Here is an 11,479-nt window from a genome sequence, read left to right as displayed (position 1 = left end):
AGTGTAACAATTTGTGATTCTCAAGTAGACTCCAGCAGAAATTAATACTACTACATGCACATGTATATTCTGCAAACCACTATAAAGTGGATAGCAGAAGGTAGTTTCCATTGTACCAGTTATTAGGGTTTCTTCCCATCCCATTACATTAATTATACCGCACACAGAGGCATCTGAACATTCTTCCCACGCCCCGTATGCGAATTTTTATATATAAACATTCAAACATTAGCGTACAGGGCGTTTGGAATAATGAGCGATTAGATGCTTCTGTAATTAATGTAATCTTGTCCTTTCGAATCCTATGGGAGTGATTCTTAGGGATTGTACTAATCGCTCAAATTAAATAGACACTCGGCGAGGCAGCTGGCGGAAGCGACCGTAAATGCATTGCGCCCATTTACAGTCGCTCTCATCATCAGGCAACTTCGCCCTGGTCGTTAGTAGTATCCCGAAGTAGTAATTGAAGGTGAATTTACCAAAACTAAATTTATCTATTTTTCTTTATTATCCATTTCTCTTTATTATCCATCGTGCCGCAGTTCATTAGCAAGCATAACGTTTAACAACATAAGCCCTACAATGTACATATCTTTATTAGTCCAATAATAATTGGGCAAGAGTTATCCACAGTCCAGGATGAGGTGTATTTTCTCACTTCACTCTAAAATATAGCATTACCGTAATTGCATTGAGAACCAAGCAATAATCTGGCAGAATGAAAAACCAAGATTTCCCTGTCCAATGTTTTGCAGCTTTAATTGCCCAAATTGTTTCATTTATATTAGCCAGTAGTACAAATGCAACATACAGGAAGCAATACTGTGGGATTATAAAGTTTCTACTCAACCTAAACATATTCAGTTCCTGGTTTAATGCCTCTCTGCACTCAGTAATTACTCCCATTTTTTCATTGCAGCCCCAACTAGTTATACGAAGGAGTTGTAGTAATTTAGTACATACTAATACTCTACAAATCACTGCAAAGTGTATGGCAAGAGGACACAGGGTAGCACATCTGAGGATTTCTACTTGTTTCAGTCATGTATGGAGTGCAGAAGAATAACAAATTAAATGCCTTTGTGTGTATTGTGATTAATCTAACCTAGTGTTCACTGCCCTTGTGAGAGCAATATGTAGGAGGTGAAGACTATCTCTAGATTTTTCTCTTAATTGGTTCACGAAACTTTTTAAATAGGCTTTCATGGGATAATTTGCATCTTTCTTCAAGCATCTGGAAACAGTTGCCCTAAAGCTGTTCAACATAATGCCTTGATAAGTACGATATCTGCCACCAGGACCATTCAAATGAAAAATTGCACAGGACTTGAAACAGCACCCTTTATACCATACCGAAGAATTTTTCAACAATGACCTAACTGATTGGACAATATATATGACCTTACTGTGAACAGTTTTCTTTATCTTTATATGACAATCCAGGAATTTCAGCCAGATGCAACACGTTACATATCTAAAGAAATGCCGTTTTAATGTTGTTATATATTTTAGTACTATTATTTACTACTGTAAAAATCATTGCAACTGTATTATAAATTTTTGACATGTATTCTGTATGCATACTAAATGGATTTCAAATGTATGCCATGATATGAATGAACCACAAATCCATAATGTGAAAAATTGTAATACCTTATACTGCTATGTATGTTTGTAGTTTGACAGTCTGTTTAGTCATGACTGGCAAATGACGCAGATCTAGTAATAAAGTGAAGTAATAGTAAGTCAAGTTATTCAACATTTTTTTGACACATTTCAGTCAGTTGAACAAACCTGTGACCCTTCATGCCACCATAATTTGCATACAGTGGTCTTATTTGGAACGGGTCCGATACACTTGAACAACCTGCTAGCATAGACCGCATCAGGCGATTTGTAAACTGTATCCTTTATAGACTGATTCCATTTTGCCAGTATCCTGCCAATGAACCAAAGTCTCTCACCTGCCTTACCTATGGAAAAACCTATAAGGTTGCTTAATTTTCTATCTACACAAATGGCTATGCCAAGGTGCTTATACTAGTCGGTTGATTCAGATTATGAACCATTGCCACAGTAGTCATAGTATACTTCTTTACCACACATATTTTAAGTGCACAGATTTATATTTATGAACATCTGAAACATGTTGCCAATCTTTCCATCACTTTGAAATCTTATCAAGATCTGAATGGATACCATATTTGTGGGGATCTTTTACATAGGACTTCAGTATAGACAACTGCGCGATCTGCAGAAAGGTCTGAGATTATTATAAATATTGTTTAACAAAGGATATGTTTATATACAATTTAAGCTGCTGCATAAACTTAATTGGAACAGATGTCAAAATAGTTTATACAGCAGTGGGTAGCATGCATAGACATTCATTTTTCCACACTGTGAAAATTTTGATACTAATATTGTATACACTCATTGTCATAAAAAGAGCTGAACCCAGAAGGACAAGGCAGATTGCGATCATTGTTTACAGACAGGTAGATGGTACCACACATCATATAGAAAATCACTACACTTTCAACTTAGGAGAGCCAATAGGTATTGTACTACACAGCCACAAAGCATACATGCTAGTATGGCGTCAGGACCTATGGTTGCAAATACAAATATCAAGATGCGTGGCATGGAGTTGTATAGGTCTCAGGTGTCATCCTGAGATACTCCATCCCAAGTCACTTGAACCTGAGAGTGTAGATCCTACAGAATGTTAAGTGGTGGTGAAATTCTGATGTCATGCTCCATGGCATCCCACATATTCTTGACCAGAGAGAGACTGGGCAGTGTGGCTAGCCATTGCAGAGTAGCACAAATGCAAGGCCTTAACATAACATCAGTTCACTGCATAATTTTGAACATATTCTCAGTTCAAATATGATAAATTTCCCTGAGATAGAAAAATTTCCACACCACGAATCAGCACAGATTTAGAAAGCATCACACGAGTGAAACTCAGCTTACCCATTTCTCACAGTATACTGCGAACTGTGGATGAAGAGCACAGGCAGATTCCATATTTCTAGATTTCTGATACCCCACTGCAGACTGTTAGTAAAGGTACAAGCATATGGAATAGGTTTCCAGATATGTCTTGAAGAATTCTTAAGTAATAGAACCCAGTATGTTGTCAATAACAGTGAGTGTTTATCAGAGACAAGGATATACTTAGGAGTGTCCCAGAGAAGTGTGATAGGATTGCTGTTATTTTATATACACATAAATGATCTGGTGGGCAGCAATCTGCAGTTGTTTACTGATGGTGGTGTAGTGTACAGGAAGGCCTCAAAGATGAGTGACTGTAGATTGATACAAGATGACTTAGATAAAATTTCTAGTTAGTATGCTGAACGGCAGCCAGCTCTAAATGCAGAAAAATGCAAATCAGTACAGACAAGAAGGAAAAACAGACCAATAATGTTTGTATAAAGCATTAGGAATGTCCGGCTTGGCATAGCCACAACGTATAAATATCTGGGCATAATACTGCACAGCAATATGAAATAAAACGAGCATGTGAGGACTCTGTTAGGGAAGTGGAATGGTCGACTTCAGTTCATTGGGAGAATTCCAGGAATTGTGATTTGTCTGTATAGGAGATGGCTTACAGGACACTAGTGCAATCTATTCTTGAGTACTGTTTGAGTGTTTGGGACCAAAAACCAGAGTGGATTGAAGGAAGGCATTGAGGCATTACAGAGGCAGGCTGTTAGATTTGTTACTGGTAGGTCAGAACAACATGTAGATGTTAATGAGATGCTTTGGGAACACAAATGGGAATTCCTGGAGGGAAGGCAACTCCCTTTTTGAGTAACACTATTGAGAAAACTTGGACAACAGGCATCGGAAACTGAATGTGGAACAATTCTACTGCCACCAAGTTACATTTTGCGTAGAAACCACAAAGATAAGATAAAAGAAATGAGGACCTATACAGAGGCGTACAGACAGACATTGTTTTCACTCTATATGTGAGTGGAACAGGAAAGGAAGTGACTTGTAGTGGTACCCTCTGCCAGGCACCTAACAGTGGTTGGCACAGTACGTATGTATATGTAGAAGGCATGCTCGTGAGGTGGCAGTGGTATGGGGATAGGGCTGTCCTGCTCAAATAGGGGATGGGCAATTATGAACAGCAGAACTACTTCTTGCAGATCCTCATCCGGGTATTGTATGGCCATCACGAATCCTGCTAGGAACATTAACAGTGAATGGACACCATAGGATAATTCTTCCCTCACCGAGTCGGTGGGATGTGTGACAGGAGACCACAAGCTGCTCTTTCTGGTGCTCTTCACTGTACTTCTAGACACGGACCAAGTGGTTGCCGCCTCCAGTATAGAAATGGGTCTCATCACTACAGATGCCCTACTGCCAGTCTGCAGGGCTCCATCCTCATCATTGCCATCAGATCTATGTTTGCATCTACATCAATACTCCACAATCCACCATATATTGTGTGGTGGTACCTCACGGCACTAGTAAACATTTCCTTTCCTGTTCCACTTGCAACTAGAACGAGGGATAAATGACTGTTTGTATGCCTCTGTATGACGCCTACTTTCTCGCGTCTTATCTTCATGATCCTTATGTTCTATGTATGTTGGAGACAGCAAAATCGTTCTACAGTCGGCTTCCAATGTTGGTTTTCTAAACTTTTTCAGTGGAGCTCCTTAGAAAGAATGTTGCCTTCCCTCCAGGGATTTCCATTTGAGTTCTCAAAGCATATCTATAACACTTGCATGTAGTTCAAACCTACTGGTAACAAATCTAGGAGCTGGCCTGTTAACTGCTTCGATGTCTTCCTTTGATCCGAACTTGTTCGGATCCCAAACACTCGAGTAGTACTCGAGAATAGCTCGAACGAGCATCCTATATGCGGCCTCCTTTACACCTGAACCACACTTTCCTAGAATTCTTCTAATAAACTGAAGTCAGCCATTCACCTTTCCCACCACAATTCTCACATGCTCATTCCATTTCATATCGCTTTGCAACATTATGTTCAATATTTAAATGACACGACTGTGTCAAGCAGGACAATTCTAATGCTGTATCCAAACATTACTGGTTTTTCCCTACTCATCCACATTAACCTACATTTAGAGCTAGCTGCCACTAACTAGAAGTTTTGTCTAAAGCCGGGTTCACACAGGCAACAAAAGTATCGCCACTGCTAATGGCGAACTGCAGTTGCTTTGTAGTTGCATGTGTGAATGCCTAGTTTTTGGTGGCATCATTTAAGAAGCGCAACTTTTGTCACGCCACAAAAAGTTGAACTTGGTTCTACTTTGTTGCGCCATTTTGCCTTCTCCACAATTGAATAACGTCATTTGATTGCTACCTCATGGATGGATTCAAACCTTTCTAGTGCGTATTCGTTCGCAGGTAGAGCTTTTGTTTGAGCGTTTTTAATATTTCGAAAACGTGGTCAACAGCGACAATTATGAGATTCTTGGAGGTGTATCAAGAACAAGGATGCCTTTGGAACTGCAAAAGCGAATCATACAAAGACAGAAATTTGAGAGATGCTGCATTAATTAAAATAGTAAACAGTATGCATGAATATGTACCTGGAATTGATGTAGCTACAACAAAATTAAAAATTCAAAACATTCGAAATGCTTACATGAATGAATATAAAAAAGTACTGAAATCACTTAAGATTGGTGCGTCTACAGATGGTATTTATAAACCCAGCCTTGCTTGGTTTGTAGCTGCAGACCGGATCTTAACACATGTAGTCGAGACACGAGAGACGAGAAACACTTTGGTAAGTAATATTTTACATTTATTATGTTTCCAAAACATCTTATTTAGTAATATATACAGCCGTTTAATCAGCTGAGACAGGTGACGCCATTTTGCAAACTGCGCAATTACGAAGAATTTGTGGCGTCCTGTGTGAACGGTAGCTCACAGTGCCACTCCAGAATGACTTGACTTGTGGCGATACTTTCGTTGCGTGTGTGAACCCGGCTTAAGTCATCTTGTAGCCTCCTACAGTCACTCAAGACTGTCACCGGACCGTACACCACAGCATCATCAGCAAACAACCGCAGACTGCTGCCCACCCTGTCTGCCAAATCATTTATTTATACACGTAGAGAATAACAGTGGTCCTATCACACATCTCTGGGGCACTCCGGACAATACCCTCGTCCTCGATAAGCACTCGCTGTCGACGACATACAGGGTCACGAGGTAAGATGGGCACGAGACTTTGGGGTGCGAGTGGCAGGCATCGAAACAGGTGGCGTGCAGTGAGCTCTGTGTGTGCAGCCACTTGACTATAGGACTAGCACTTGAAGGATGCCACATAGAAGGCAATACAGCCCACCAGATGGCCCCCATAATTGCTGTCAGATCTGCTCACATGTATTGAACAATCCTTTAGTGCTCCCTCGTCGTGATGCATGTTCGCCATCCAGATCCTACATGATGTGCTACATTGTGTACATGTAATATAGGCCATGTCAAAGTAGTAACATTCATTATCACTTATTTTTCTACCCCTTTAGCTTACATTTTTACAGAATTGATAATGAATAACAATATACACAAATTTGATGGCATAAGTATTCTGCAACACTGTAAAACTCTTTTTCAATGAGATAGTCTTTAAGTTTCTTTGGAAAGTCATTGTCAAGTACACTATCTTGCAGGTTTATAGGCAGACATCTTGGTAGTCTGATACCAGAGTAGTGGGGTCCTTTTTCTAGCACTGACAGCCTTTAAATATGTCTGCTTGTGTCTGTGTATGTATGGATGGATATATATATATGTGTGTGTGTGTGTGTGTGTGTGTGTGTGTGTGTGTGTGTGTGTGTGTGAGCGCGCGTGCGTGAGCATATACCTATCCTTTTTCCCCCTAAGGTAAGTCTTTCCGCTACCGGGATTGGAATGACTCCTTACCCTCTCCCTTAAAACCCACATCCTTTCATCTTTCCTTTTCCTTCCCTCTTTCCTGACGAAGCAGCCGCCGGTTGCGAAAGCTCAAATTGTGTGTGTGTGTTTGTGTTTTATTCATTGTGCCTATCTACTGGCACTTTCCCACTTGGTAAGTCTTGGAATCTTTGTTTTTAATATATTTTTCCCATGTGGAAGTTTCTTTCTATTTTATTTAACTAATCTGGTATACATAAGCATTTCTAGGATTTTCGAGAAACTTGATATAAGTGACACTGGTCTGTAGTTGTTGGGGTCATCCTTATCCCCTTTCCTGTACACTGACATCACCTTCGATATCTTCAGCTTTTCTGGAAAAATTCCATCTCTGAAAAACCAGTTTGCTATGTTCAGCAGTGGTGTTATTATCTGCTCAGTTATCAGCTTTATTCCATGATTTGATATTTCATCATCACCAGCTGATTTCTTGGACTTCAGTTGCTGAATATTTTTCCGTAGTTCATCTTCCGTGAGTGGTCTTAAGAACATAGCACTGCATGATCTTTTTGGTACCTTAATGCTCTTCTGTTTTTGACTATTTCTTTCCATTTTAAGTTTTCTACGACACTGATATAGTTATTATTTAGTATGTTTGCCATTTCCATATGATCTGTGACTACTGTGTTGTCTATTTTAATTGGCCTAATACCTTCTTCTTTGTTTGACCCATCTTTTTCCTTTCTTTCAGCATTAATTGCATTCCAAGCTGCCTTTGCGTTGTTTTTTTTGAGTTCATCATGGTGGTGTCAATTGCTCTTGCTTTTGCTTCTCTTATTGTTTTTCTATACTTATTTTTTAACATTTTATAGTTTTCTGCTTTGGCCATCTGTCTCAGTTCCTGCAGCTTTTGTTGCTGTTCTAGTATTTCACTGGTAATCTGCTGTGTTTGATCTTGCAACCTTTCTTGCCTCTTTACTTTGGGAAATGCTACATTAAAATGATATTTAATTGTTGAAATAAATGCATCATATTTTTCATTTACACTCTGGGCCTGTAGGGTTTCATTCCAGGTTGCCTTACTTAACATTATTCTAAAGATGTTGATATTTTGATAATCCTAATTTCTTTGGTTGTTCGTTTTGGTTCTGATACTGCGTCATTACTTCTGCAAAAGCTGATTAGTTGTCCATGCTGATCAGATATTTCTGTCTGAACTACATGTGACTCATAGTTACACATACTAGTAATTATGTTGTCAATAACTGTCTCACTTTGTGAAGTCACTCTTGTTGGAGCAGTTATTGTTACTTTCATGTTATGGTGTATTAACAATTCTTCAAAATCCTGTCTTATTTTTGTGTCTTTTCCCATGTCAGTGTTGAAGTCTCCACATATAATAAGGTTTCTCTTCATATTCATTCTCAATAAGCTAGCATTTTTTTTTTTTTTTTTTCAGAAAGATGCTAATATTGCCACATGGTGATCTGTACACACAAAACACTCTAAAATCCTCTGTCACTATACCAGTAACTTCAATTTTTTTTCTCTAGCTATGGGCAATGTAGCAGCTTCACTGTTTACATTCTTTAGGAGAGTACCTGTTTTAATATACATACAAACGCCACCATCCTTATATTGAGATCTGCAGAAGTAACTAGCTAGTTTGTAGTCCTTTATTGCAACATTATGTATTTTACTTTTAGTTAGTCCATGTTCACTGATGCATGTCTGGTCTTACTTCACTCAGGAGTACTTCTGCTTCTAATTTTTTGTTACCAAAGTATTGAATATTTTGATGAAGTACTTTTATGTAATTTTTCTTTTGTTGGTTTTGAGGTGTATTCTGAGGCGAATTCTTAAGCACCGTCTTTGTTATGATGCTTATATTTCTCTTTTCCAGCTAGAGTGTATGATTTTTCAACCCCTTCAGGCCATATTACTAGTTTCGCTTGCTTCTAATGATTTTGCAGTCATCTGCAAACATTCTGCTGAATGTTACAGACTCCAGTCTATTTAAATGCAAGCCATCCTTCGCTAGCAAGTTTTCACTTAGGAATTTGTTTGTGTCTATAAAAACTGCCCCAAGACGATCACATTGTGCTTTAAGAGCACAGTTTATTTTGCTGATGTATTTTTCACTCACTGACCTACTGTTTATGATTCCGCCAAGTACCAGCCGAGATCCTGCATACATATTTCTTGCAGAACGAATCGTGTTTCCCGTTTCGTTTGCCATTTCTTCCTCACTGCTTCTCCTTAACGACTTCATTCCAACATGTGTAAACACCCCTTTATAATCATGTCTGGTTTCAGAAGCTTGTTCCGTAGTAACTTGTCTTGCATTTACCATATTTTTAAAATGTTTATCGTGTTCTAGTTCCAGGTCGTACGTCGATCTTGCAATTGGGGACAGCGATATTCTTCAGCACTGAATTGCCAATTATTAAAAAGTCATTTTCCTTTTGTTGAGTATCTGTCGCCTTGTTTTTCCTTTTGCTGTATGTCACCACCTTCCATTTATATTTAAAATCCAGTTTTTGGCTTACTGAGTTTACCGAGACATCAACAGGAACACTTGAAATTTTGTTGTTTTTAAAGTCCTATTGTTCACTCGTATTTTCGCGATCTTCTTGCTTTTCTGTTTGATGATTTTTACACACACAGGACTTCTTTTCTTGTATTACTGTATCGTTTTCTTTCTTGATGGTCAAAATTTCAGTTTTTAATGCCTCAATGTCACTTTGTAGTAGCTTTATAATTTCATTTTTTGTATCAACTGCTCTTACAAGATCGGCCATTTCGTCACGTAAACAACCGTGACATGTCCACGGAAGATCATCGCTGACGAATTTTAGATTTACTTTAGTGCATCTTTTCGTGTAACCAGTAGTTGCATTTGATACACAGAATACCCTTCACCACACGCTTTTCACATTCTCTACACGAAGAACTGTTCATTTTTTGCCTTTTTAACGAGAGAGAAGCGTCACTAGACTTTCCTATCAGCGCCTTCAACAACTTGTCACTGACATTAGGCAGTGGTAGTAACGTACAATGCTTTGATGTGTGCAGAACAATATAAGGACAACCAGCCTCCTGCAGCCCCTCTTGAACTTGTCCCACTGGGCAACCTAGTGTCAAAAGTGTCGCCTGATCAAAGTGCGAGTTCAAGTGACACTCTCAGTGATGCTACCCAACGTCATACTGGCTGGCACGGCTGTTTGGGGACCTCTTACACTGACCGATGCATACGCCATCACAGCCCCATCCGCACTCCCTGAGTGCGTGGCCGACGGAGCAAAAGTAATCATCGGCATAGCTGATGTGTGCAACGTACCCATCCAGTTTGCAGTGGATCAGTTGGATCCCTCTGGGTGCAGCTCCTTTTATAACAATGAAGTTCTGAACACATTTCACTGGGGCATTCCTGAAGTTATTTCTTCTTCTACCAATGACTGTCCACTAGAGATAACACGCTGCATCCTCCCTGCCACAAAGTCCTCAATCCAGTCTCAAATGTTGCTCGATATACCGAACACAGTGTGTCTCAGATGGGTTTAAACTGTTAGAAGTTTAATAATGCGAGCAAAAATAATGAGTTTTTAAGTCTACATGGTCACAACATTACTGATGATGTTTCATAGTTGAAAATGCCTTCCATCAGTACCAATAGAGCACTTGCAATGCTATGGCACAGATACACACACGTTACAATTGCCATCGAAATGGATTCACGCGCAGTCATGTCATGCTGCATTCATGGCTTTGTTGTTTAGATGCTATCCCTCAGCATTCCTCACAGGAAGAAATCTATTGGGAGAGTATTAGTAGACAGTATGCTGCATAGTAGTCCTGTCATTGTACTAAAATGTATGTCAACTTTGAGTAAGCTATTGCTGCTGTCTGTGGTTGATGGGTGAAATTTTTTCATAAACGTTTTCAAGTTGCTCAATAACTTGATGTTGCCCATATATTATCATACAGTTTTTATTATTTTGACAGTCACAGAAATTTATGTTTGACAGTTAGTTGTTTACTCAAACTTGAATTTCTATAACTGTCAAAATAATAAAAAAACATAAAATAAGTGCAACTTTACATTATCAAACAACTTTAAAACATTACTGAAAAAATATTAAATCCAACAACTACGGCCAATATTAATAGCTTATTCAGAGTTGACGTATGTCCATCTAAAGTGTCAGGAAATGTGCTAATGAAGGTAATAAAACCAAAATAAGTTTATACAAAAATGAAATTCAAGCAGCATACTGTTTACTAATTCTCTGCATAATGTCACACTGTGACATAATATATGCCGCAGATCCCGCAATAGAGAAGATCTAATATAGTTTTAGATTGGTTGATCTGGGCAGAATATCAACAATTTGTCACTGGTCTATTCACTTCTTGACAAATGTTTCATCCAGGAATTGCTGCACGTCATAATGCTAATGTGACGGTGCACTGTATTGTTGGGAGGAGGGGGAATCTTCATTTAAGAACAGTTGATGAACAGCTTATACAATTCATTTCTGCAACATAGTGAGGTACTTTACACCTGTCACTGTTTCTT

This window comes from Schistocerca gregaria, chromosome 11 (assembly GCF_023897955.1).
Source record: "Schistocerca gregaria isolate iqSchGreg1 chromosome 11, iqSchGreg1.2, whole genome shotgun sequence".
In the NCBI taxonomy this organism is placed as follows: domain Eukaryota; kingdom Metazoa; phylum Arthropoda; class Insecta; order Orthoptera; family Acrididae; genus Schistocerca; species Schistocerca gregaria.
The sequence above is the reverse complement of the archived record's forward strand: the minus strand, read 5'-3'. Positions refer to the sequence as shown.